This window comes from Neovison vison, chromosome 9, assembly GCF_020171115.1.
Source record: "Neovison vison isolate M4711 chromosome 9, ASM_NN_V1, whole genome shotgun sequence".
NCBI lineage: Eukaryota > Metazoa > Chordata > Mammalia > Carnivora > Mustelidae > Neogale > Neogale vison.
The window spans coordinates 68498742-68524189 of record NC_058099.1 but is presented as its reverse complement, the minus strand read 5'-3'; positions in this window follow the sequence as shown (position 1 = coordinate 68524189).

The following is a 25448-nucleotide window of genomic DNA, read 5'->3' as shown; positions in this document are numbered from 1 at the left end:
TTGGGCCTTGAATTCCGGGGCACAAGACTTGCGTCCTGGGTTCACAGTGCCTTTCAAATGACAGCAGACACAGCCACCACCTTGCAGCAGCGTGCGTCGTACAGGAATGCACTCTGTGTAGACTACCAGCACCTGGCATAACCAGGGTCTGTCCTTTTGCTCTGGCGTTCAGGTGTACACAGAACACAAGAGCCTTGTGCCAAGACTCCTTTCTCAGAGTGGAGCAGCACCCTTGTCCTAGTTGTCCCCTCCTGTACCCTTTAGAAGCCAGGGTTCTGTGTCACCTCAGAGGGAGTCGTTGACACTAGACTTCCACAAGTGGTGTTCCACAGAGCGCATACTTTCCAGCATCACCTCTGTTTGCCAACACCAAAGCCACCGTCTCCTCTCTACTCCCGAAGCGGGTATTGCGCCTTCCCCATACCTTCTCCTTGGGAGCGTGGGAACGGGTGAGTCCCTCTCCTTATTGCTCTTTCCATAAGCACAACCATGCTTATCTCTCGAGCAGAAGGAAAGTCTGGGTAAAGAGGGTTTCGCTGTATGCGGGTTTCACCCTCCAGACTGTGGAGACTATGCTGAGACAAGCCTGGCTTGGCCACAGAACTGACATTGATTTCCCAGTGAATGCTGAGCTTTTCCAGGGGTTTTCTGCTTGGGGCGAACAGCACTTTGCTGCTGCATCCACAGCAAAGCTTTAGAAGTTTGCTCTCCTGCATGAGGGAAGAAGACTTGCAAGAGAGTTGCTGCCTCTTGGGCCTTGCATTCCGGGGCACAAGACTCGCGTCCTGGGTTCACAGTGCCTTTCAAATGACAGCAGACACAGCCACGACCCTGTAGCAGCGTTCGTCGCAAAAGAATGCTCTCTGTGTAGACTAACAACACCTGGCATAACCAGGGTCTGTCCTTTTGCTCTGGCGTTCAGGTGTACACAGAACACAAGAGCCTTGTGCCAAGACACCTTTCTCAGAGTGGAGCAGCTCCCTTGTCCTAGTTGTCCCCTCCTGTACCCTTTAGAAGCCAGGGTTCTGTGTCACCTCAGAGGGAGTCGTTGACACTAGTCTTCCACAAGGGGTGTTCCTCAGAGCGCATACTTTCCATCATCACTTCTGTTTGCCAACACCAAAGCCACCGTCTCTCTCTACTCCCGAAGCGGGTATTGCGCCTTCCCCATACCTTCTCCTTGGGAGCGTGTGAACGGGTGAGTCCCTCTCCTTATTGCTCTTTCCATAAGCACAACCATGCTTATCTCTCGAGCAGAAGGAAAGTCTGGGTAAAGAGGGTTTCGCTGTATGCGGGTTTCACCCTCCAGACTGTGGAGACTATGCTGAGACAAGCATGGCTTGGCCACAGAACTGACATTGATTTCCAAGTGAATGCTGAGCTTTTCCAGAGGTTTTCTGCTTGGGGCGAACAGCACTTTGCTGCTGCATCCACAGAAAAGCCCCTCTCCTTATTGCTCTTTCCATAAGCACAATCATGCTTACCTCAGGAGTAGAAGGAAAGTCTGGGCAAAGAGGGTTTCGCTGTATGCGGGTTTCACCCTCCAGACTGTGGAGACTATGCTGAGACAAGCCTGGCTTGGCCACAGAACTGACATTGATTTCCCAGTGAATGCTGAGCTTTTCCAGAGGTTTTCTGCTTGGGGCGAACAGCACTTTGCTGCTGCATCCACAGCAAAGCTTTAGAAGTTTGCTCTCCTGCATGAGGGAAGAAGACTTGCAAGAGAGTTGTTGCCTCTTGGGCCTTGCATTCCGGGGCACAAGACTCGCGTCCTGGGTTCACAGTGCCTTTCAAATGACAGCAGACACAGCCACGACCCTGTAGCAGCGTGCGTCGCACAAGAATGCTCTCTGTGTAGACTACCAACACCTGGCATAACCAGGGTCTGTCCTTTTGCTCTGGCGTTCAGGTGTACACAGAACACAAGAGCCTTGTGCCAAGACACCTTTCTCAGAGTGGAGCAGCTCCCTTGTCCTAGTTGTCCCCTCCTGTACCCTTTAGAAGCCAGGGTTCTGTGTCACCTCAGAGGGAGTCGTTGACACTAGTCTTCCACAAAGGGTGTTCCTCAGAGCGCATACTTTCCAGCATCACTTCTGTTTGCCAACACCAAAGCCACCATCCCCTCTCTACTCCCGAAGCGGGTATTGCGCCTTCCCCATACCTTCTCCTTGGGAGCGTGTGAAGTGGTGAGTCCCTCTCCTTATTGTTCTTTCCATAAGCACAACCATGCTTATCTCTCGAGCAGAAGGAAAGTCTGGGTAAAGAGGGTTTCGCTGTATGCGGGTTTCACCCTCCAGACTGTGGAGACTATGCTGAGACAAGACTGGCTAGGTCACAGAACTGACATTGATTTCCCAGTGAATGCTGAGCTTTTCCAGAGGTTTTCTGCTTGGGGCGAACAGCACTTTGCTGCTGCATCCACAGCATGCTTTAGAAGTTTGCTCTCCTGCATGAGGGAAGAAGACTTGCAAGAGAGTTGCTGCCTCTTGGGCCTTGCATTCCGGGGCACAAGACTCGCGTCCTGGGTTCACAGTGCCTTTCAAATGACAGCAGACACAGCCACGACCCTGTAGCAGCGTTCGTGGCAAAAGAATGCTCTCTGTGTAGACTACCAACACCTGGCATAACCAGGGTCTGTCCTTTTGCTCTGGCGTTCAGGTGTACACAGAACTCAAGATCCTTGTGCCAAGACACCTTTCTCAGAGTGGAGCAGCTCCCTTGTCCTAGTTGTCCCCTCCTGTACCCTTTAGAAGCGAGGGTTCTGTGTCACCTCAGAGGGAGTCGTTGACACTAGTCTTCCACAAGGGGTGTTCCTCAGAGCGCATACGTTCCAGCATCACTTCTGTTTGCCAACACCAAAGACACCGTCTCTCTCTACTCCCGAAGCGGGTATTGCGCCTTCCCCATACCTTCTCCTTGGGAGCGTGTGAACGGGTGAGTCCCTCTCCTTATTGCTCTTTCCATAAGCACAATCATGCTTATCTCAGGAGTAGAAGGAAAGTCTGGGGAAAGAGGGTTTCGCTGTATGCGGGTTTCACCCTCCAGACTGTGGAGACTATGCTGAGACAAGCCTGGCTTAGCCACCGAACTGACTTTGATTTCCCAGTGAATGCTGAGCTTTTCCAGAGGTTTTCTGCTTGGGGCGAAGAGCACTTTGCTGCTGCATCCACAGCAAAGCTTTAGAAGTTTGCTCTCCTGCATGAGGGAAGAAGACTTGTAAGAGAGTTGTTGCCTCTTGGGCCTTGCATTCCGGGGCACAAGACTCGCGTCCTGGGTTCACAGTGCCTTTCAAATGACAGCAGACACAGCCACGACCCTGTAGCAGCGTGCGTCGCACAAGAATGCTCTCTGTGTAGACTACCAACACCTGGCATAACCAGGGTCTGTCCTTTTGCTCTGGCGTTCAGGTGTACACAGAACACAAGAGCCTTGTGCCAAGACACCTTTCTCAGAGTGGAGCAGCTCCCTTGTCCTAGTTGTCCCCCCTGTACCCTTTAGAAGCCAGGGTTCTGTGTCACCTCAGAGGGAGTCGTTGACACTAGTCTTCCACAAGGGGTGTTCCTCAGAGCGCATACTTTCCAGCATCACTTCTGTTTGCCAAAACCAAAGCCACCGTCTCTCTCTACTCCCGAAGCGGGTATTGCGCCTTCCCCATACCTTCTCCTTGGGAGCGTGTGAACGGGTGAGTCCCTCTCCTTATTGCTCTTTCCATAAGTACAACCATGCTTATCTCTCGAGCAGAAGGAAAGTCTGGGTAAAGAGGGTTTTGCTGTATGCGGGTTTCACCCTCCAGACTGTGGAGACTATGCTAAGACAAGCCTGGCTTGGCCACAGAACTGACTTTGCTTTCCCAGTGAATGCTGAGCTTTTCCAGAGGTTTTCTGCTTGGGGCGAACAGCACTTTGCTGCTGCATCCACAGCAAAGCTTTAGAAGTTTGCTCTCCTGCATGAGGGAAGAAGACTTGCAAGAGAGTTGCTGACTCTTGGGCCTTGCATTCCGGGGCACAAGACTTGCGTCCTGGGTTCACAGTGCCTTTCAAATGACAGCAGACACAGCCACCACCTTGCAGCAGCGTGCGTCGCACAGGAATGCACTCTGTGTAGACTACCAACACCTGGCATAACCAGGGTCTGTCCTTTTGCTCTGGCGTTCAGGTGTACACAGAACACAAGAGCCTTGTGCCAAGACTCCTTTCTCAGAGTGGAGCAGCACCCTTGTCCTAGTTGTCCCCTCCTGTACCCTTTAGAAGCCAGGGTTCTGTGTCACCTCAGAGGGAGTCGTTGACACTAGTCTTCCACAAGGGGTGTTCCACAGAGCGCATACTTTCCAGCATCACTTCTGTTTGCCAACAGCAAAGCCACCGTCTCTCTCTACTCCCGAAGCGGGTATTGCGCCTTCCCCATACCTTCTCCTTGGGAGCGTGTGAACGGGTGAGTCCCTCTCGTTATTGCTCTTTCCATAAGCACAGTCATGCTTATCTCAGGAGTAGAAGAAAAGTCTGGGGAATGAGGGTTTCGCTGTATGCGGGTTTCACCCTCCAGACTGTGGAGACTATGCTGAGACAAGCCTGGCTTGGCCACAGAACTGACTTTGATTTCCCAGTGAATGCTGAGCCTTCCAGAGGTTTTCTGCTTGGGGCGAACAGCACTTTGCTGCTGCATCCACAGCAAAGCTTTAGAAGTTTGCTCTCCTGCATGAGGGAAGAAGACTTGCAAGAGAGTTGATGCCTCTTGGGCCTTGCATTCCGGGGCACAAGACTCGCGTCCTGGGTTCACAGTGCCTTTCAAATGACAGCAGACACAGCCACCACCCTGTAGCAGCGTGCGTCGCACAAGAATGCACTCTGTGTAGACTAACAACACCTGGCATAACCAGGGTCTGTCCTTTTGCTCTGGCGTTCAGGTGTACACAGAACACAAGAGCCTTGTGCCAAGACACCTTTCTCAGAGTGGAGCAGCTCCCTTGTCCTAGTTGTCCCCTCCTGTACCCTTTAGAAGCCAGGGTTCTGTGTCACCTCAGAGGGAGTCGTTGACACTAGTCTTCCACAAGGGGTGTTCCTCAAAGCGCATACTTTCCAGCATCACTTCTGTTTGCCAACACCAAAGCCACCGTCTCCTCTCTACTCCCGAAGCAGTATTGCGCCTTCCTGTTACCTGCTCCTTGGGAGCGTGTGTACGGGTGAGTCCCTCTCCTTATTGCTCTTTCAATAAGCACAACCATGCTTATCTCTCTAGCAGAAGGAAAGTCTGGGTAAAGAGGGTTTCGCTGTATGCGGGTTTCACCCTCCAGACTGTGGAGACTATGCTGAGACAAGCCTGGCTTGGCCACAGAACTGACGTTGATTTCCCAGTGAATGCTGGCTTTTCCAGAGGTTTTCTGCTTGGGGCGAACAGCACTTTGCTGCTGCATCCACAGCAAAGCTTTAGAAGTTTGCTCTCCTGCATGAGGGAAGAAGACTTGCAAGTGAGTTGATGCCTCTTGGGCCTTGCATTCCGGGGCACAAGACTCGCGTCCTGGGTTCACAGTGCCTTTCAAATGACAGCAGACACAGCCACCACCCTGTAGCAGCATGCGTCGCACAGGAATGCACTCTGTGTAGACTACCAACACCTGGCATAACCAGGGTCTGTCCTTTTGCTCTGGCGTTCAGGTGTACACAGAACACAAGAGCCTTCTGCCAAGACTCCTTTCTCAGAGTGGAGCAGCTCCCTTGTCCTAGTTGTCCCCTCCTGTACCCTTTAGAAGCCAGGGTTCTGTGTCACCTCAGAGGGAGTCGTTGACACTAGTCTTCCACAAGGGGTGTTCCACAGAGCGCATACTTTCCAGCATCACTTCTGTTTGCCAACACCAAAGCCACCGTCTCTCTCTACTCCCGAAGAGGGTATTGCGCCTTCCCCATACCTTCTCCTTGGGAGCGTGTGAACGGGTGAGTCCCTCTCCTTATTGCTCTTTCCATAAGCACAACCATGCTTATCTATCGAGCAGAAGGAAAGTCTGGGTAATGAGGGTTTCGCTGTATGCGGGTTTCACCCTCCAGACTGTGGAGACTATGCTGAGACAAGCCTGGCTTGGTCACAGACTGACATTGATTTCCCAGTGAATGCTGAGCTTTTCCAGAGGTTTTCTGCTTGGGGCGAACAGCACTTTGCTGCTGCATCCACAGCAAAGCTTTAGAAGTTTGCTCTCCTGCATGAGGGAAGAAGACTTGCAAGAGAGTTGCTGCCTCTTGGGCCTTGCATTCCGGGGCACAAGACTCGCGTCCTGGGTTCACAGTGCCTTTCAAATGACAGAAGACACGGCCACAACCCTGTAGCAGCGTGCGTCGCACAAGAATGCTCTCTGTGTAGACTAACAACACCTGGCATAACCAGGGTCTGTCCTTGTGCTCTGGCGTTCAGGTGTACACTGAACACAAGAGCCTTGTGCCAAGACACCGTTCTCAGAGTGGAGCAGCTCCCTTGTCCTAGTTGTCCCCTCCTGTACCCTTTAGAAGCCAGGGTTCTGTGTCACCTCAGAGGGAGTCGTTGACACTAGTCTTCCACAAGGGGTGTTCCTCAGAGCGCATACTTTCCAGCATCACTTCTGTTTGCCAACACCAAAGCCACCGTCTCTCTCTACTCCCGAAGCGGGTATTGCGCCTTCCCCATACCTTCTCCTTGGGAGCGTGTGAACGGGTGAGTCCCTCTCCTTATTGCTCTTTCCATAAGCACAACCATGCTTATCTCTCGAGCAGAAGGAAAGTCTGGGTAAAGAGGGTTTCGCTGTATGCGAGTTTCACCCTCCAGACTGTGGAGACTATGATGCGACAAGCTTGGCTTGGCCACAGAACTGACTTTGATTTCCCAGTGAATGCTGAGCTTTTCCAGAGGTTTTCTGCTTGGGGCGAACAGCATTTGCTGCTGCATCCACAGCAAAGCTTTAGAAGTTTGCTCTCCTGCATGAGGGAAGAAGACTTGCAAGAGAGTTGCTGCCTCTTGGGCCTTGCATTCCGGGGCACAAGACTCGCGTCCTGGGTTCACAGTGCCTTTCAAATGACAGCAGACACAGCCACCACCCTGTAGCAGCATGCGTCGCACAGGAATGCACTCTGTGTAGACTACCAACACCTGACATAACCAGGGTCTGTCCTTTTGCTCTGGCGTTCAGGTGTACACAGAACACAAGAGCCTTCTGCCAAGACTCCTTTCTCAGAGTGGAGCAGCTCCCTTGTCCTAGTTGTCCCCTCCTGTACCCTTTAGAAGCCAGGGTTCTGTGTCACCTCAGAGGGAGTCGTTGACACTAGTCTTCCACAAGGGGTGTTCCACAGAGCGCATACTTTCCAGCATCACTTCTGTTTGCCAACACCAAAGCCACCGTCTCTCTCTACTCCCGAAGCGGGTATTGCGCCTTCCCCATACCTTCTCCTTGGGAGCGTGTGAACGGGTGAGTCCCTCTCCTTATTGCTCTTTCCATAAGCACAACCATGCTTATCTATCGAGCAGAAGGAAAGTCTGGGTAATGAGGGTTTCGCTGTATGCGGGTTTCACCCTCCAGACTGTGGAGACTATGCTGAGACAAGCCTGGCTTAGCCACCGAACTGACTTTGATTTCCCAGTGAATGCTGAGCTTTTCCAGAGGTTTTCTGCTTGGGGCGAACAGCACTTTGCTGCTGCATCCACAGCAAAGCTTTAGAAGTTTGCTCTCCTGCATGAGGGAAGAAGACTTGCAAGAGAGTTGCTGCCTCTTGGGCCTTGCATTCCGGGGCACAAGACTCGCGTCCTGGGTTCACAGTGCCTTTCAAATGACAGAAGACACGGCCACCACCCTGTAGCAGCGTGCGTCGCACAAGAACGCTCTCTGTGTAGACTAACAACACCTGGCATAACCAGGGTCTGTCCTTGTGCTCTGGCGTTCAGGTGTACACTGAACACAAGAGCCTTGTGCCAAGACACCTTTCTCAGAGGGGAGCAGCTCCCTTGTCCTAGTTGTCCCCTCCTGTACCCTTTAGAAGCCAGGGTTCTGTGTCACCTCAGAGGGAGTCGTTGACACTAGTCTTCCACAAGGGGTGTTCCTCAGAGCGCATACTTTCCAGCATCACTTCTGTTTGCCAACACCAAAGCCACCGTCTCTCTCTACTCCCGAAGCGGGTATTGCGCCTTCCCCATACCTTCTCCTTGGGAGCGTGTGAACGGGTGAGTCCCTCTCCTTATTGCTCTTTCCATAAGCACAACCATGCTTATCTCTCGAGCAGAAGGAAAGTCTGGGTAAAGAGGGTTTCGCTGTATGCGAGTTTCACCCTCCAGACTGTGGAGACTATGCTGAGACAAGCCTGGCTTGGCCACAGAACTGACATTGATTTCCCAGTGAATGCTGAGCTTTTCCAGAGGTTTTCTGCTTGGGGCGAACAGCACTTTGCTGCTGCATCCACAGCAAAGCTTTAGAAGTTTGCTCTCCTGCATGAGGGAAGAAGACTTGCAAGAGAGTTGCTGCCTCTTGGGCCTTGCATTCCGGGGCACAAGACTCGCGTCCTGGGTTCACAGTGCCTTTCAAATGACAGCAGACACAGCCACGACCCTGTAGCAGCGTGCGTCGCACAAGAATGCTCTCTGTGTAGAATAACAACACCTGGCATAACCAGGGTCTGTCCTTTTGCTCTGGCGTTCAGGTGTACACAGAACACAAGAGCCATGTGTCAAGAAACCTTTCTCAGAGTGGAGCAGCTCCCTTGTCCTAGTTGTCCGCTCCTGTACCCTTTAGAAGCCAGGGTTCTGTGTCACCTCAGAGGGAGTCGTTGACACGTCTTCCACAAGGGGTGTTCCTCAGAGCGCATACTTTCCAGCTTCACTTCTGTTTGCCAACACCAAAGCCACCGTCTCTCTCTACTCCCGAAGCGGGTATTGCGCCTTCACCATACCTTCTCCTTGGGAGCGTGTGAACGGGTGAGTCCCTCTCCTTATTGCTCTTTCGATAAGCACAACCATGCTTATCTCTCGAGCAGAAGGAAAGTCTGGGTAAAGAGGGTTTCGCTGTATGCGGGTTTCACCCTCCAGACTGTGGAGACTATGCTGAGACAAGCCTGGCTTGGCCACAGAACTGACATTGATTTCCCAGTGAATGCTGAGCTTTTCCAGAGGTTTTCTGCTTGGGGCGAACAGCACTTTGCTGCTGCATCCACAGCAAAGCTTTAGAAGTTTGCTCTCCTGCATGAGGGAAGAAGACTTGCTAGAGAGTTGCTGCCTCTTGGGCCTTGCATTCCGGGGCACAAGACTCGCGTACTGGGTTCACAGTGCCTTTCAAATGACAGCAGACACAGCCACCACCCTGTAGCAGCGTGCGTCGCCCAAGAATGCTCTCTGTGTAGACTAACAACACCTGGCATAACCAGGGTCTGTCCTTGTGCTCTGGCGTTCAGGTGTACACAGAACACAAGAGCCTTGTGCCAAGACACCTTTCTCAGAGTGGAGCAGCTCCCTTGTCCTAGTTGTCCCCTCCTGTACCCTTTAGAAGCCAGGGTTCTGTGTCACCTCAGAGGGAGTCGTTGACACTAGTCTTCCACAAGGGGTGTTCCTCAGAGCGCATACTTTCCAGCATCACTTCTGTTTGCCAACACCAAAGCCACCGTCTCTCTCTACTCCCGAAGCGGGTATTGCGCCTTCCCCATACCTTCTCCTTGGGAGCGTGTGAACGGGTGAGTCCCTCTCCTTATTGCTCTTTCCATAAGCACAACCATGCTTATCTCTCGAGCAGAAGGAAAGTCTGGGTAAAGAGGGTTTCGCTGTATGCGGGTTTCACCCTCCAGACTGTGGAGACTATGCTGAGACAAGCCTGGCTTGGCCACAGAACTGACATTGATTTCCCAGTGAATGCTGAGCTTTTCCAGGGGTTTTCTGCTTGGGGCGAACAGCACTTTGCTGCTGCATCCACAGCAAAGCTTTAGAAGTTTGCTCTCCTGCATGAGGGAAGAAGACTTGCAAGAGAGTTGCTGCCTCTTGGGCCTTGCATTCCGGGGCACAAGACTCGCGTCCTGGGTTCACAGTGCCTTTCAAATGACAGCAGACACAGCCACGACCCTGTAGCAGCGTTCGTCGCAAAAGAATGCTCTCTGTGTAGACTAACAACACCTGGCATAACCAGGGTCTGTCCTTTTGCTCTGGCGTTCAGGTGTACACAGAACACAAGAGCCTTGTGCCAAGACACCTTTCTCAGAGTGGAGCAGCTCCCTTGTCCTAGTTGTCCCCTCCTGTACCCTTTAGAAGCCAGGGTTCTGTGTCACCTCAGAGGGAGTCGTTGACACTAGTCTTCCACAAGGGGTGTTCCTCAGAGCGCATACTTTCCAGCATCACTTCTGTTTGCCAACACCAAAGCCACCGTCTCTCTCTACTCCCGAAGCGGGTATTGCGCCTTCCCCATACCTTCTCCTTGGGAGCGTGTGAACGGGTGAGTCCCTCTCCTTATTGCTCTTTCCATAAGCACAACCATGCTTATCTCTCGAGCAGAAGGAAAGTCTGGGTAAAGAGGGTTTCGCTGTATGCGGGTTTCACCCTCCAGACTGTGGAGACTATGCTGAGACAAGCATGGCTTGGCCACAGAACTGACATTGATTTCCAAGTGAATGCTGAGCTTTTCCAGAGGTTTTCTGCTTGGGGCGAACAGCACTTTGCTGCTGCATCCACAGAAAAGCCCCTCTCCTTATTGCTCTTTCCATAAGCACAATCATGCTTACCTCAGGAGTAGAAGGAAAGTCTGGGCAAAGAGGGTTTCGCTGTATGCGGGTTTCACCCTCCAGACTGTGGAGACTATGCTGAGACAAGCCTGGCTTGGCCACAGAACTGACATTGATTTCCCAGTGAATGCTGAGCTTTTCCAGAGGTTTTCTGCTTGGGGCGAACAGCACTTTGCTGCTGCATCCACAGCAAAGCTTTAGAAGTTTGCTCTCCTGCATGAGGGAAGAAGACTTGCAAGAGAGTTGTTGCCTCTTGGGCCTTGCATTCCGGGGCACAAGACTCGCGTCCTGGGTTCACAGTGCCTTTCAAATGACAGCAGACACAGCCACGACCCTGTAGCAGCGTGCGTCGCACAAGAATGCTCTCTGTGTAGACTACCAACACCTGGCATAACCAGGGTCTGTCCTTTTGCTCTGGCGTTCAGGTGTACACAGAACACAAGAGCCTTGTGCCAAGACACCTTTCTCAGAGTGGAGCAGCTCCCTTGTCCTAGTTGTCCCCTCCTGTACCCTTTAGAAGCCAGGGTTCTGTGTCACCTCAGAGGGAGTCGTTGACACTAGTCTTCCACAAGGGGTGTTCCTCAGAGCGCATACTTTCCAGCATCACTTCTGTTTGCCAACACCAAAGCCACCGTCTCCTCTCTACTCCCGAAGCGGGTATTGCGCCTTCCCCGTACCTTCTCCTTGGGAGCGTGTGAACGGGTGAGTCCCTCTCCTTATTGCTCTTTCCATAAGCACAATCATGCTTATCTCAGGAGTAGAAGGAAAGTCAGGGAAAAGAGGGTTTCGCTGTATGCGGGTTTCACCGTCCAGACTGTGGAGACTATGCTGAGACAAGCCTGGCTTGGCCACAGAACTGACATTGATTTCCCTGTGAATCCTGAGCTTTTCCAGAGGTTTTCTGCTTGGGGCGAACAGCACTTTGCTGCTGCATCCACAGCAAAGCCCCTCTCCTTATTGCTCTTTCCATAAGCACAATCATGCTTATCTCAGGAGTAGAAGGAAAGTCTGGGCAAAGAGGGTTTCGCTGTATGCGGGTCTCACCCTCCAGACTGTGGAGACTATGCTGAGAGAAGCCTGGCTTAGCCACCGAACTGACTTTGATTTCCCAGTGAATGCTGAGCTTTTCCAGAGGTTTTCTGCTTGGGGCGAACAGCACTTTGCTGCTGCATCCACAGCAAATCTTTAGAAGTTCACTCTCCTGCATGAGGGAAGAAGACTTGCAAGAGAGTTGTTGCCTCTTGGGCCTTGCATTCCGGGGCACAAGACTCGCGTCCTGTGTTCACAGTGCCTTTCAAATGACAGCAGACACAGCCACGACCCTGTAGCAGCGTGCGTCGCACAAGAATGCTCTCTGTGTAGACTAACAACACCTGGCATAACCAGGGTCTGTCCTTTTGCTCTGGCGTTCAGGTGTACACAGAACACAAGAGCCTTGTGCCAAGACACCTTTCTCAGAGTGGAGCAGCTCCCTTGTCCTAGTTGTCCCCCCTGTACCCTTTAGAAGCCAGGGTTCTGTGTCACCTCAGAGGGAGTCGTTGACACTAGTCTTCCACAAAGGGTGTTCCTCAGAGCGCATACTTTCCAGCATCACTTCTGTTTGCCAACACCAAAGCCACCATCCCCTCTCTACTCCCGAAGCGGGTATTGCGCCTTCCCCGTACCTTCTCCTTGGGAGCGTGTGAACTGGTGAGTCCCTCTCCTTATTGTTCTTTCCATAAGCACAACCATGCTTATCTCTCGAGCAGAAGGAAAGTCTGTGTAAAGAGGGGTCGCTGTATGCGGGTTTCACCCTCCAGACTGTAGAGACTATGCTGAGACAAGACTGGCTAGGTCACAGAACTGACATTGATTTCCCAGTGAATGCTGAGCTTTTCCAGAGGTTTTCTGCTTGGGGCGAACAGCACTTTGCTTCTGCATCCACAGCAAAGCTTTAGAAGTTTGCTCTCCTGCATGAGGGAAGAAGACTTGCAAGAGAGTTGCTGCCTCTTGGGCCTTGCATTCCGGGGCACAAGACTCGCGTCCTGGGTTCACAGTGCCTTTCAAATGACAGCAGACACAGCCACGACCCTGTAGCAGCGTTCGTGGCAAAAGAATGCTCTCTGTGTAGACTACCAACACCTGGCATAACCAGGGTCTGTCCTTTTGCTCTGGCGTTCAGGTGTACACAGAACTCAAGAGCCTTGTGCCAAGACACCTTTCTCAGAGTGGAGCAGCTCCCTTGTCCTAGTTGTCCCCTCCTGTACCCTTTAGAAGCGAGGGTTCTGTGTCACCTCAGAGGGAGTCGTTGACACTAGTCTTCCACAAGGGGTGTTCCTCAGAGCGCATACGTTCCAGCATCACTTCTGTTTGCCAACACCAAAGCCACCGTCTCTCTCTACTCCCGAAGCGGGTATTGCGCCTTCCCCATACCTTCTCCTTGGGAGCGTTTGAACGGGTGAGTCCCTCTCCTTATTGCTCTTTCCATAAGCACAATCATGCTTATCTCAGGAGTAGAAGGAAAGTCTGGGGAAAGAGGGTTTCGCTGTATGCGGGTTTCACCCTCCAGACTGTGGAGACTATGCTGAGACAAGCCAGGCTTGGCCACAGAACTGACATTGATTTCCCAGTGAATGCTGAGATTTTTCAGAGGTTTTCTGCTTGGGGCGAACAGCACATTGCTGCTGCATCCACAGCATGCTTTAGAAGTTTGCTCTCCTGCATGAGGGAAGAAGACTTGCAAGAGAGTTGCTGCCTTTTGGGCCTTGCATTCCGGGCACAAGACTCGCGTCCTGGGTTCACAGTGCCTTTCAAATGACAGCAGACACAGCCACGACCCTGTAGCAGCGTGCGTCGCACAAGAATGCTCTCTGTGTAGACTACCAACACCTGGCATAACCAGGGTCTGTCCTTTTGCTCTGGCGTTCAGGTGTACACAGAACACAAGAGCCTTGTGCCAAGACACCTTTCTCAGAGTGGAGCAGATCCCTTGTCCTAGTTGTCCCCTCCTGTACCCTTTAGAAGCCAGGGTTCTATGTCACCTCAGAGGGAGTCGTTGACACTAGTCTTCCACAGGGGTTTTCCTCAGAGCGCATACTTTCCAGCATCACTTCTGTTTGCCAACACCAAAGCCACCGTCTCTCTCTACTCCCGAAGCGGGTATTGCGCCTTCCCCATACCTTCTCCTTGGGAGCGTGTGAACGGGTGAGTCTCTCTCCTTATTGCTCTTTCCATAAGCACAACCATGCTTATCTATCGAGCAGAAGGAAAGTCTGGGTAATGAGGGTTTCGCTGTATGCGGGTTTCACCCTCCAGACTGTGGAGACTATGCTGAGACAAGCCTGGCTTGGCCACAGAACTGACATTGATTTCCCAGTGAATGCTGAGCTTTTCCAGAGGTTTTCTGCTTGGGGCGAACAGCACTTTGCTGATGCATCCACAGCAAAGCTTTAGAAGTTTGCTCTCCTGCATGAGGGAAGAAGACTTGCAAGAGAGTTGCTGCCTCTTGGGCCTTGCATTCCGGGGCACAAGACTCGCGTCCTGGGTTCACAGTGCCTTTCAAATGACAGAAGACACGGCCACCACCCTGTAGCAGCGTGCGTCGCACAAGAATGCTCTCTGTGTAGACTAACAACACCTGGCATAACCAGGGTCTGTCCTTGTGCTCTGGCGTTCAGCTGTACACAGAACACAAGAGCCTTGTGCCAAGACACCTTTCTCAGAGTGGAGCAGCTCCCTTGTCCTAGTTGTCCCCTCCTGTACCCTTTAGAAGCCAGGGTTCTGTGTCACCTCAGAGGGAGTCATTGACACTAGTCTTCCACAAGGGGTGTTCCTCAGAGCGCATACTTTCCAGCATCACTTCTGTTTGCCAACACCAAAGCCACCGTCTCTCTCTACTCCCGAAGCGGGTATTGCGCCTTCCCCATACCTTCTCCTTGGGAGCGTGTGAACGGGTGAGTCCCTCTCCTTATTGCTCTTTCCATAAGCACAACCATGCTTATCTCTCGAGCAGAAGGAAAGTCTGGGTAAAGAGGGTTTCGCTGTATGCGGGTTTCACCCTCCAGACTGTGGAGACTATGCTGAGACAAGCCTGGCTTGGCCACAGAACTGACATTGATTTCCCAGTGAATGCTGAGCTTTTCCAGGGGTTTTCTGCTTGGGGCGAACAGCACTTTGCTGCTGCATCCACAGCAAAGCTTTAGAAGTTTGCTCTCCTGCATGAGGGAAGAAGACTTGCAAGAGAGTTGCTGCCTCTTGGGCCTTGCATTCCGGGGCACAAGACTCGCGTCCTGGGTTCACAGTGCCTTTCAAATGACAGCAGACACAGCCACGACCCTGTAGCAGCGTTCGTCGCAAAAGAATGCTCTCTGTGTAGACTAACAACACCTGGCATAACCAGGGTCTGTCCTTTTGCTCTGGCGTTCAGGTGTACACAGAACACAAGAGCCTTGTGCCAAGACACCTTTCTCAGAGTGGAGCAGCTCCCTTGTCCTAGTTGTCCCCTCCTGTACCCTTTAGAAGCCAGGGTTCTGTGTCACCTCAGAGGGAGTCGTTGACACTAGTCTTCCACAAGGGGTGTTCCTCAGAGCGCATACTTTCCAGCATCACTTCTGTTTGCCAACACCAAAGCCACCGTCTCTCTCTACTCCCGAAGCGGGTATTGCGCCTTCCCCATACCTTCTCCTTGGGAGCGTGTGAACGGGTGAGTCCCTCTCCTTATTGCTCTTTCCATAAGCACAACCATGCTTATCTCTCGAGCAGAAGGAAAGTCTGGGTAAAGAGGGTTTCGCTGTATGCGGGTTTCACCCTCCAGACTGTGGAGACTATGCTGAGACAAGCATGGCTTGGCCACAGAACTGACATTGATTTCCAAGTGAATGCTGAGCTTTTCCAGAGGTTTTCTGCTTGGGGCGAACAGCACTTTGCTGCTGCATCCACAGAAAAGCCCCTCTCCTTATTGCTCTTTCCATAAGCACAATCATGCTTACCTCAGGAGTAGAAGGAAAGTCTGGGCAAAGAGGGTTTCGCTGTATGCGGGTTTCACCCTCCAGACTGTGGAGACTATGCTGAGACAAGCCGGGCTTGGCCACAGAACTGACATTGATTTCCCAGTGAATGCTGAGCTTTTCCAGAGGTTTTCTGCTTGGGGCGAACAGCACTTTGCTGCTGCATCCACAGCAAAGCTTTAGAAGTTTGCTCTCCTGCATGAGGGAAGAAGACTTGCAAGAGAGTTGTTGCCTCTTGGGCCTTGCATTCCGGGGCACAAGACTCGCGTCCTGTGTTCACAGTGCCTTTCAAATGACAGCAGACACAGCCACGACCCTGTAGCAGAGTGCGTCGCACAAGAATGCTCTCTGTGTAGACTACCAACACCTGGCATAACCAGGGTCTGTCCTTTTGCTCTGGCGTTCAGGTGTACACAGAACACAAGAGCCTTGTGCCAAGACACCTTTCTCAGAGTGGAGCAGCTCCCTTGTCCTAGTTGTCCCCTCCTGTACCCTTTAGAAGCCAGGGTTCTGTGTCACCTCAGAGGGAGTCGTTGACACTAGTCTTCCACAAGGGGTGTTCCTCAGAGCGCATACTTTCCAGCATCACTTCTGTTTGCCAACACCAAAGCCACCGTCTCCTCTCTACTCCCGAAGCGGGTATTGCGCCTTCCCCGTACCTTCTCCTTGGGAGCGTGTGAACGGGTGAGTCCCTCTCCTTATTGCTCTTTCCATAAGCACAATCATGCTTATCTCAGGAGTAGAAGGAAAGTCAGGGCAAAGAGGGTTTCGCTGTATGCGGGTTTCACCGTCCAGACTGTGGAGACTATGCTGAGACAAGCCTGGCTTGGCCACAGAACTGACATTGATTTCCCTGTGAATCCTGAGCTTTTCCAGAGGTTTTCTGCTTGGGGCGAACAGCACTTTGCTGCTGCATCCACAGCAAAGCCCCTCTCCTTATTGCTCTTTCCATAAGCACAATCATGCTTATCTCAGGAGTAGAAGGAAAGTCTGGGCAAAGAGGGTTTCGCTGTATGCGGGTCTCACCCTCCAGACTGTGGAGACTATGCTGAGACAAGCCTGGCTAGGCCACCGAACTGACTTTGATTTCCCAGTGAATGCTGAGCTTTTCCAGAGGTTTTCTGCTTGGGGCGAACAGCACTTTGCTGCTGCATCCACAGCAAAGCTTTAGAAGTTTGCTCTCCTGCATGAGGGAAGAAGACTTGCAAGAGAGTTGCTGCCTCTTGGGCCTTGCATTCCGGGGCACAAGACTCGCGTCCTGGGTTCACAGTGCCTTTCAAATGACAGCAGACACAGCCACGACCCTGTAGCAGCGTGCGTCGCACAAGAATGCTCTCTGTGTAGACTAACAACACCTGGCATAACCAGGGTCTGTCCTTTTGCTCTGGCGTTCAGGTGTACACAGAACACAAGAGCCTTGTGCCAAGACACCTTTCTCAGTGTGGAGCAGCTCCCTTGTCCTAGTTGTCCCCCCTGTACCCTTTAGAAGCCAGGGTTCTGTGTCACCTCAGAGGGAGTCGTTGACCCTAGTCTTCCACAAAGGGTGTTCCTCAGAGCGCATACTTTCCAGCATCACTTCTGTTTGCCAACACCAAAGCCACCATCCCCTCTCTACTCCCGAAGCGGGTATTGCGCCTTCCCCATACCTTCTCCTTGGGAGCGTGTGAACTGGTGAGTCCCTCTCCTTATTGTTCTTTCCATAAGCACAACCATGCTTATCTCTCGAGCAGAAGGAAAGTCTGGGGAAAGAGGGTTTCGCTGTATGCGGGTTTCACCCTCCAGACTGTGGAGACTATGCTGAGACAAGACTGGCTAGGTCACAGAACTGACATTGATTTCCCAGTGAATGCTGAGCTTTTCCAGAGGTTTTCTGCTTGGGGCGAACAACACTTTGCTGCTGCATCCACAGCAAAGCTTTAGAAGTTTGCTCTCCTGCATGAGGGAAGAAGACTTGCAAGAGAGTTGCTGCCTCTTGGGCCTTGCATTCCGGGGCACAAGACTCGCGTCCTGGGTTCACAGTGCCTTTCAAATGACAGCAGACACAGCCACGACCCTGTAGCAGCGTGCGTCGCACAGGAATGCTCTCTGTGTAGACTACCAACACCTGGCATAACCAGGGTCTGTCCTTTTGCTCTGGCGTTCAGGTGTACACAGAACTCAAGAGCCTTGTGCCAAGACACCTTTCTCAGAGTGGAGCAGCTCCCTTGTCCTAGTTGTCCCCTCCTGTACCCTTTAGAAGCGAGGGTTCTGTGTCACCTCAGAGGGAGTCGTTGACACTAGTCTTCCACAAGGGGTGTTCCTCAGAGCGCATACGTTCCAGCATCACTTCTGTTTGCCAACACCAAAGCCACCGTCTCTCTCTACTCCCGAAGCGGGTATTGCGCCTTCCCCATACCTTCTCCTTGGGAGCGTTTGAACGGGTGAGTCCCTCTCCTTATTGCTCTTTCCATAAGCACAATCATGCTTATCTCAGGAGTAGAAGGAAAGTCTGGGGAAAGAGGGTTTCGCTGTATGCGGGTTTCACCCTCCAGACTGTGGAGACTATGCTGAGACAAGCCTGGCTTAGCCACCGAACTGACTTTGATTTCCCAGTGAATGCTGAGCTTTTCCAGAGGTTTTCTACTTGGGGCGAAGAGCACTTTGCTGCTGCATCCACAGCAAAGCTTTAGAAGTTTGCTCTCCTGCATGAGGGAAGAAGACTTGCAAGAGAGTTGTTGCCTCTTGGGCCTTGCATTCCGGGGCACAAGACTCGCGTCCTGGGTTCACAGTGCCTTTCAAATGACAGCAGACACAGCCACGACCCTGTAGCAGCGTGCGTCGCACAAGAATGCTCTCTGTGTAGACTACCAAAACCTGGCATAACCAGGGTCTGTCCTTTTGCTCTGGCGTTCAGGTGTACACAGAACACAAGAGCCTTGTGCCAAGACACCTTTCTCAGAGTGGAGCAGCTCCCTTGTCCTAGTTGTCCCCCCTGTACCCTTTAGAAGCCAGGGTTCTGTGTCACCTCAGAGGGAGTCGTTGACACTAGTCTTCCACAAGGGGTGTTCCTCAGAGCGCATACTTTCCAGCATCACTTCTGTTTGCCAACACCAAAGCCACCGTCTCTCTCTACTCCCGAAGCGGGTATTGCGCCTTCCCCATACCTTCTCCTTGGGAGCGTGTGAACGGGTGAGTCCCTCTCCTTATTGCTCTTTCCATAAGTACAACCATGCTTATCTCTCGAGCAGAAGGAAAGTCTGGGTAAAGAGGGTTTTGCTGTATGCGGGTTTCACCCTCCAGACTGTGGAGACTATGCTGAGACAAGCCTGGCTTGGCCACAGAACTGACTTTGCTTTCCCAGTGAATGCTGAGCTTTTCCAGAGGTTTTCTGCTTGGGGCGAACAGCACTTTGCTGCTGCATCCACAGCAAAGCTTTAGAAGTTTGCTCTCCTGCATGAGGGAAGAAGACTTGCAAGAGAGTTGCTGACTCTTGGGCCTTGCATTCCGGGGCACAAGACTTGCGTCCTGGGTTCACAGTGCCTTTCAAATGACAGCAGACACAGCCACCACCTTGCAGCAGCGTGCGTCGCACAGGAATGCACTCTGTGTAGACTACCAACACCTGGCATAACCAGGGTCTGTCCTTTTGCTCTGGCGTTCAGGTGTACACAGAACACAAGAGCCTTTTGCCAAGACTCCTTTCTCAGAGTGGAGCAGCACCCTTGTCCTAGTTGTCCCCTCCTGTACCCTTTAGAAGCCAGGGTTCTGTGTCACCTCAGAGGGAGTCGTTGACACTAGTCTTCCACAAGGGGTGTTCCACAGAGCGCATACTTTCCAGCATCACTTCTGTTTGCCAACAGCAAAGCCACCGTCTTCTCTCTACTCCCGAAGCGTGTATTGCGCTTTCCCCATACCTTCTCCTTGGGAGCGTGTGAACGGGTGAGTCCCTCTCCTTATTGCTCTTTCCATAAGCACAGTCATGCTTATCTCAGGAGTAGAAGGAAAGTCTGGGGAATTAGGGTTTCGCTGTATGCGGGTTTCACCCTCCAGACTGTGGAGACTATGCTGAGACAAGCCTGGCTTGGCCACAGAACTGACTTTGATTTCCCAGTGAATGCTGAGCTTTTCCAGAGGTTTTCTGCTTGGGGCGAACAGCACTTTGCTGCTGCATCCACAGCAAAGCTTTAGAAGTTTGCTCTCCTGCATGAGGGAAGAAGACTTGCAAGAGAGTTGCTGCCTCTTGGGCCTTGCATTCCGGGGCACAAGACTCGCGTCCTGGGTTCACAGTGCCTTTCAAATGACAGCAGACACAGCCTCCACCCTGTAGCAGCGTGCGTCGCACAAGAATGCACTCTGTGTAGACTAACAACACCTGGCATAACCAGGGTCTGTCCTTTTGCTCTGGCGTTCAGGTGTACACAGAACACAAGAGCCTTGTGCCAAGACACCTTTCTCAGAGTGGAGCAGCTCCCTTGTCCTAGTTGTCCCCTCCTGTACCCTTTAGAAGCCAGGGTTCTGTGTCACCTCAGAGGGAGTCGTTGACACTAGTCTTCCACAAGGGGTGTTCCTCAGAGCGCATACTTTCCAGCATCACTTCTGTTTGCCAACACCAAAGCCACCGTCTCCTCTCTACTCCCGAAGCGGGTATTGCGCCTTCCTGTTACCTGCTCCTTGGGAGCGTGTGTACGGGTGAGTCCCTCTCCTTATTGCTCTTTCAATAAGCACAACCATGCTTATCTCTCTAGCAGAAGGAAAGTCTGGGTAAAGAGGGTTTCGCTGTATGCGGGTTTCACCCTCCAGACTGTGGAGACTATGCTGAGACAAGCCTGGCTTGGCCACAGAACTGACCTTGATTACCCAGTGAATGCTGGCTTTTCCAGAGGTTTTCTGCTTGGGGCGAACAGCACTTTGCTGCTGCATCCACAGCAAAGCTTTAGAAGTTTGCTCTCCTGCATGAGGGAAGAAGACTTGCAAGTGAGTTGATGCCTCTTGGGCCTTGCATTCCGGGGCACAAGACTCGCGTCCTGGGTTCACAGTGCCTTTCAAATGACAGCAGACACAGCCACCACCCTGTAGCAGCATGCGTCGCACAGGAATGCACTCTGTGTAGACTACCAACACCTGGCATAACCAGGGTCTGTCCTTTTGCTCTGGCGTTCAGGTGTACACAGAACACAAGAGCCTTCTGCCAAGACTACTTTCTCAGAGAGGAGCAGCACCCTTGTCCTAGTTGTCCCCTCCTGTACCCTTTAGAAGCCAGGGTTCTGTGTCACCTCAGAGGGAGTCGTTGACACTAGTCTTCCACAAGGGGTGTTCCTCAGAGCGCATACTTTCCAGCATACTTCTGTTTGCCAACACCAAAGCCAAAGTCTCCTCTCTACTCCCGAAGCGGTTATTGCGCCTTCCCCATACCTTCTCCTAAGGAGCGTGTGAACGGGTGAGTCCCTCTCCTTATTGCTCTTTTCATAAGCACAACCATGCTTATCTCTCGAGCAGAAGGAAAGTCTGGGTAAAGAGGGTTTCGCTGTATGCGGGTTTCACCCTCCAGACTGTGGAGACTATGCTGAGACAAGCCTGGCTTGGCCACAGAACTGACATTGATTTCCCTGTGAATGCTGAGCTTTTCCAGAGGTTTTCTGCTTGGGGCGAACAGCACTTTGCTGCTGCATCCACAGCAAAGCCCCTCTCCTTATTGCTCTTTCCATAAGCACAATCATGCTTATCTCAGGAGTAGAAGGAAAGTCTGGGCAAAGAGGGTTTCGCTGTATGCGGGTCTCACCCTCCAGACTGTGGAGACTATGCTGAGACAAGCCTGGCTTAGCCACCGAACTGACTTTGATTTCCCAGTGAATGCTGAGCTTTTCCAGAGGTTTTCTGCTTGGGGCGAACGGCACTTTGCTGCTGCATCCACAGCAAATCTTTAGAAGTTCACTCTCCTGCATGAGGGAAGAAGACTTGCAAGAGAGTTGTTGCCTCTTGGGCCTTGCATTCCGGGGCACAAGACTCGCGTCCTGGGTTCACAGTGCCTTTCAAATGACAGCAGACACAGCCACCACCCTGTAGCAGCATGCGTCGCACAGGAATGCACTCTGTGTAGACTACCAACACCTGGCATAACCAGGGTCTGTCCTTTTGCTCTGCCGTTCAGGTGTACACAGAACACAAGAGCCTTCTGCCAAGACTCCTTTCTCAGAGTGGAGCAGCACCCTTGTCCTAGTTGTCCCCTCCTGTACCCTTTAGAAGCCAGGGTTCTGTGTCACCTCAGAGGGAGTCGTTGACACTAGTCTTCCACAAGGGGTGTTCCACAGAGCGCATACTTTCCAGCATCACTTCTGTTTGCCAACACCAAAGCCAAAGTCTCCTCTCTACTCCCGAAGCGGGTATTGCGCCTTCCCCATTCCTTCTCCTTGGGAGCGTGTGAACGGGTGAGTCCCTCTCCTTATTGCTCTTTCCATAAGCACAACCATGCTTATCTCTCGAGCAGAAGGAAAGTCTGGGTAAAGAGGGTTTCGCTGTATGCGGGTTTTACCCTCCAGACTGTGGAGACTATGCTGAGACAAGCCTGGCTTGGCCACAGAACTGACATTGATTTCCCAGTGAATGCTGAGATTTTTCAGAGGTTTTCTGCTTGGGGCGAACAGCACATTGGTGCTGCATCCACAGCATGCTTTAGAAGTTTGCTCTCCTGCATTAGGGAAGAAGACTTGCAAGAGAGTTGCTGCCTTTTGGGCCTTGCATTCCGGGCACAAGACTCGCGTCCTGGGTTCACAGTGCCTTTCAAATGACAGCAGACACAGCCACGACCCTGTAGCAGCGTGCGTCGCACAAGAATGCTCTCTGTGTAGACTACCAACACCTGGCATAACCAGGGTCTGTCCTTTTGCTCTTGCGTTCAGGTGTACACAGAACACAAGAGCCTTGTGCCAAGACACCTTTCTCAGAGTGGAGCAGATCCCTTGTCCTAGTTGTCCCCTCCTGTACCCTTTAGAAGCCAGGGTTCTATGTCACGTCAGAGGGAGTCGTTGACACTAGTCTTCCACAGGGGTTTTCCTCAGAGCGCATACTTTCCAGCATCACTTCTGTTTGCCAACACCAAAGCCACCGTCTCTCTCTACTCCCGAAGCGGGTATTGCGCCTTCCCCATACCTTCTCCTTGGGAGCGTGTGAACGGGTGAGTCTCTCTCCTTATTGCTCTTTCCATAAGCACAACCATGCTTATCTATCGAGCAGAAGGAAAGTCTGGGTAATGAGGGTTTCGCTGTATGCGGGTTTCACCCTCCAGACTGTGGAGACTATGCTGAGACAAGCCTGGCTTGGCCACAGAACTGACATTGATTTCCCAGTGAATGCTGAGCTTTTCCAGAGGTTTTCTGCTTGGGGCGAACAGCACTTTGCTGATGCATCCACAGCAAAGCTTTAGAAGTTTGCTCTCCTGCATGAGGGAAGAAGACTTGCAAGAGAGTTGCTGCCTCTTGGGCCTTGCATTCCGGGGCACAAGACTCGCGTCCTGGGTTCACAGTGCCTTTCTAATGACAGCAGACACAGCCACGACCCTGTAGCAGCGTGCGTCGCACAAGAATGCTCTCTGTGTAGACTAACAACACCTGGCATAACCAGGGTCTGTCCTTTTGCTCTGGCGTTCAGGTGTACACAGAACACAAGAGCCTTGTGCCAAGACACCTTTCTTAGAGCGGAGCAGCTCCCTTGTCCTAGTTGTCCCCTCCTGTACCCTTTAGAAGCCAGGGTTCTGTGTCACCTCAGAGGGAGTCGTTGACACTAGTCTTCCACAAGGGGTGTTCCTCAGAGCGCATACGTTCCAGCATCACTTCTGTTTGCCAACACCAAAGCCACCGTCTCTCTCTACTCCCGAAGCGGGTATTGCGCCTTCCCCATACCTTCTCCTTGGGAGCGTGTGAACGGGTGAGTCCCTCTCCTTATTGCTCCTTCCATAAGCACAACCATGCTTATCTCTCGAGCAGAAGGAAAGTCTGGGTAAAGAGGGTTTCGCTGTATGCGGCTTTCACCCTCCAGACTGTGGAGACTATGCTGAGACAAGCCTGGCTTGGCCACAGAACTGACATTGATTTCCCAGTGAATGCTGAGCTTTTCAGAGGTTTTCTGCTTGGGGCGAACAGCACTTTGCTGCTGCATCCACAGCAAAGCCCTTCTCCTTATTGCTCTTTCCATAAGCACAATCATGCTTATCTCAGGAGTAGAAGGAAAGTCTGGGGAAAGAGGGTTTCACTGTATGCGGGTTTCACCCTCCAGACTGTGGAGACTATGATGCGACAAGCTTGGCTTGGCCACAGAACTGACTTTGATTTCCCAGTGAATGCTGAGCTTTTCCAGAGGTTTTCTACTTGGGGTGAACAGCATTTGCTGCTGCATCCACAGCAAAGCTTTAGAAGTTTGCTCTCCTGCATGAGGGAAGAAGACTTGCAAGAGAGTTGCTGCCTCTTGGGCCTTGCATTCCGGGGCACAAGACTTGCGTCCTGGGTTCACAGTGCCTTTCAAATGACAGCAGACACAGCCACCACCCTGTAGCAGCATGCGTCGCACAGGAATGCACTCTGTGTAAACTACCAACACCTGGCATAACCAGGGTCTGTCCTTTTGCTCTGGCGTTCAGGTGTACACAGAACACAAGAGCCTTCTGCCAAGACTCCTTTCTCAGAGTGGAGCAGCTCCCTTGTCCTAGTTGTCCCCTCCTGTACCCTTTAGAAGCCAGGGTTCTGTGTCACCTCAGAGGGAGTCGTTGACACTAGTCTTCCACAAGGGGTGTTCCACAGAGCGCATACTTTCCAGCATCACTTCTGTTTGCCAACACCAAAGCCACCGTCTCTCTCTACTCCCGAAGAGGGTATTGCGCCTTCCCCATACCTTCTCCTTGGGAGCGTGTGAACGGGTGAGTCCCTCTCCTTATTGCTCTTTCCATAAGCACAACCATGCTTATCTCTCGAGCAGAAGGAAAGTCTGGGTAAAGAGGGTTTCGCTGTATGCGGGTTTCACCCTCCAGACTGTGGAGACTATGCTGAGACAAGCCTGGCTTGGTCAAAGAACTGACATTGATTTCCCAGTGAATGCTGAGCTTTTCCAGAGGTTTTCTGCTTGGGGCGAACAGCACTTTGCTGCTGCATCCACAGCAAAGCTTTAGACGTTTGCTCTCCTGCATGAGGGAAGAAGACTTGCAAGAGAGTTGCTGCCTCTTGGGCCTTGTATTCCGGGGCACAAGACTCGCGTCCTGGGTTCACAGTGCCTTTCAAATGACAGCAGACACAACCACCACCCTGTAGCAGCATGCGTCGAACAGGAATGCACTCTGTGTAGACTACCAACACCTGGCATAACCAGGGTCTGTCCTTTTGCTCTGGCGTTCAGGTGTACACAGAACACAAGAGCCTTCTGCCAAGACTCCTTTCTCAGAGTGGAGCAGCACCCTTGTCCTAGTTGTCCCCTCCTGTACCCTTTAGAAGCCTGGGTTCTGTGTCACCTCAGAGGGAGTCGTTGACACTAGTCTTCCACAAGGGGTGTTCCTCAGAGCGCATACGTTCCAGCATCACTTCTGTTTGCCAACACCAAAGCCAAAGTCTCCTCTCTACTCCCGAAGCGTGTATTGTGCCTTCCCCATACCTTCTCCTTGGGAGCGTGTGAACGGGTGAGTCCCTCTCCTTATTGCTCTTTCCATAAGCACAACCATGCTTATCTCTCGAGCAGAAGGAAAGTCTGGGTAAAGAGGGTTTCGCTGTATGCGGGTTTTACCCTCCAGACTGTGGAGACTATG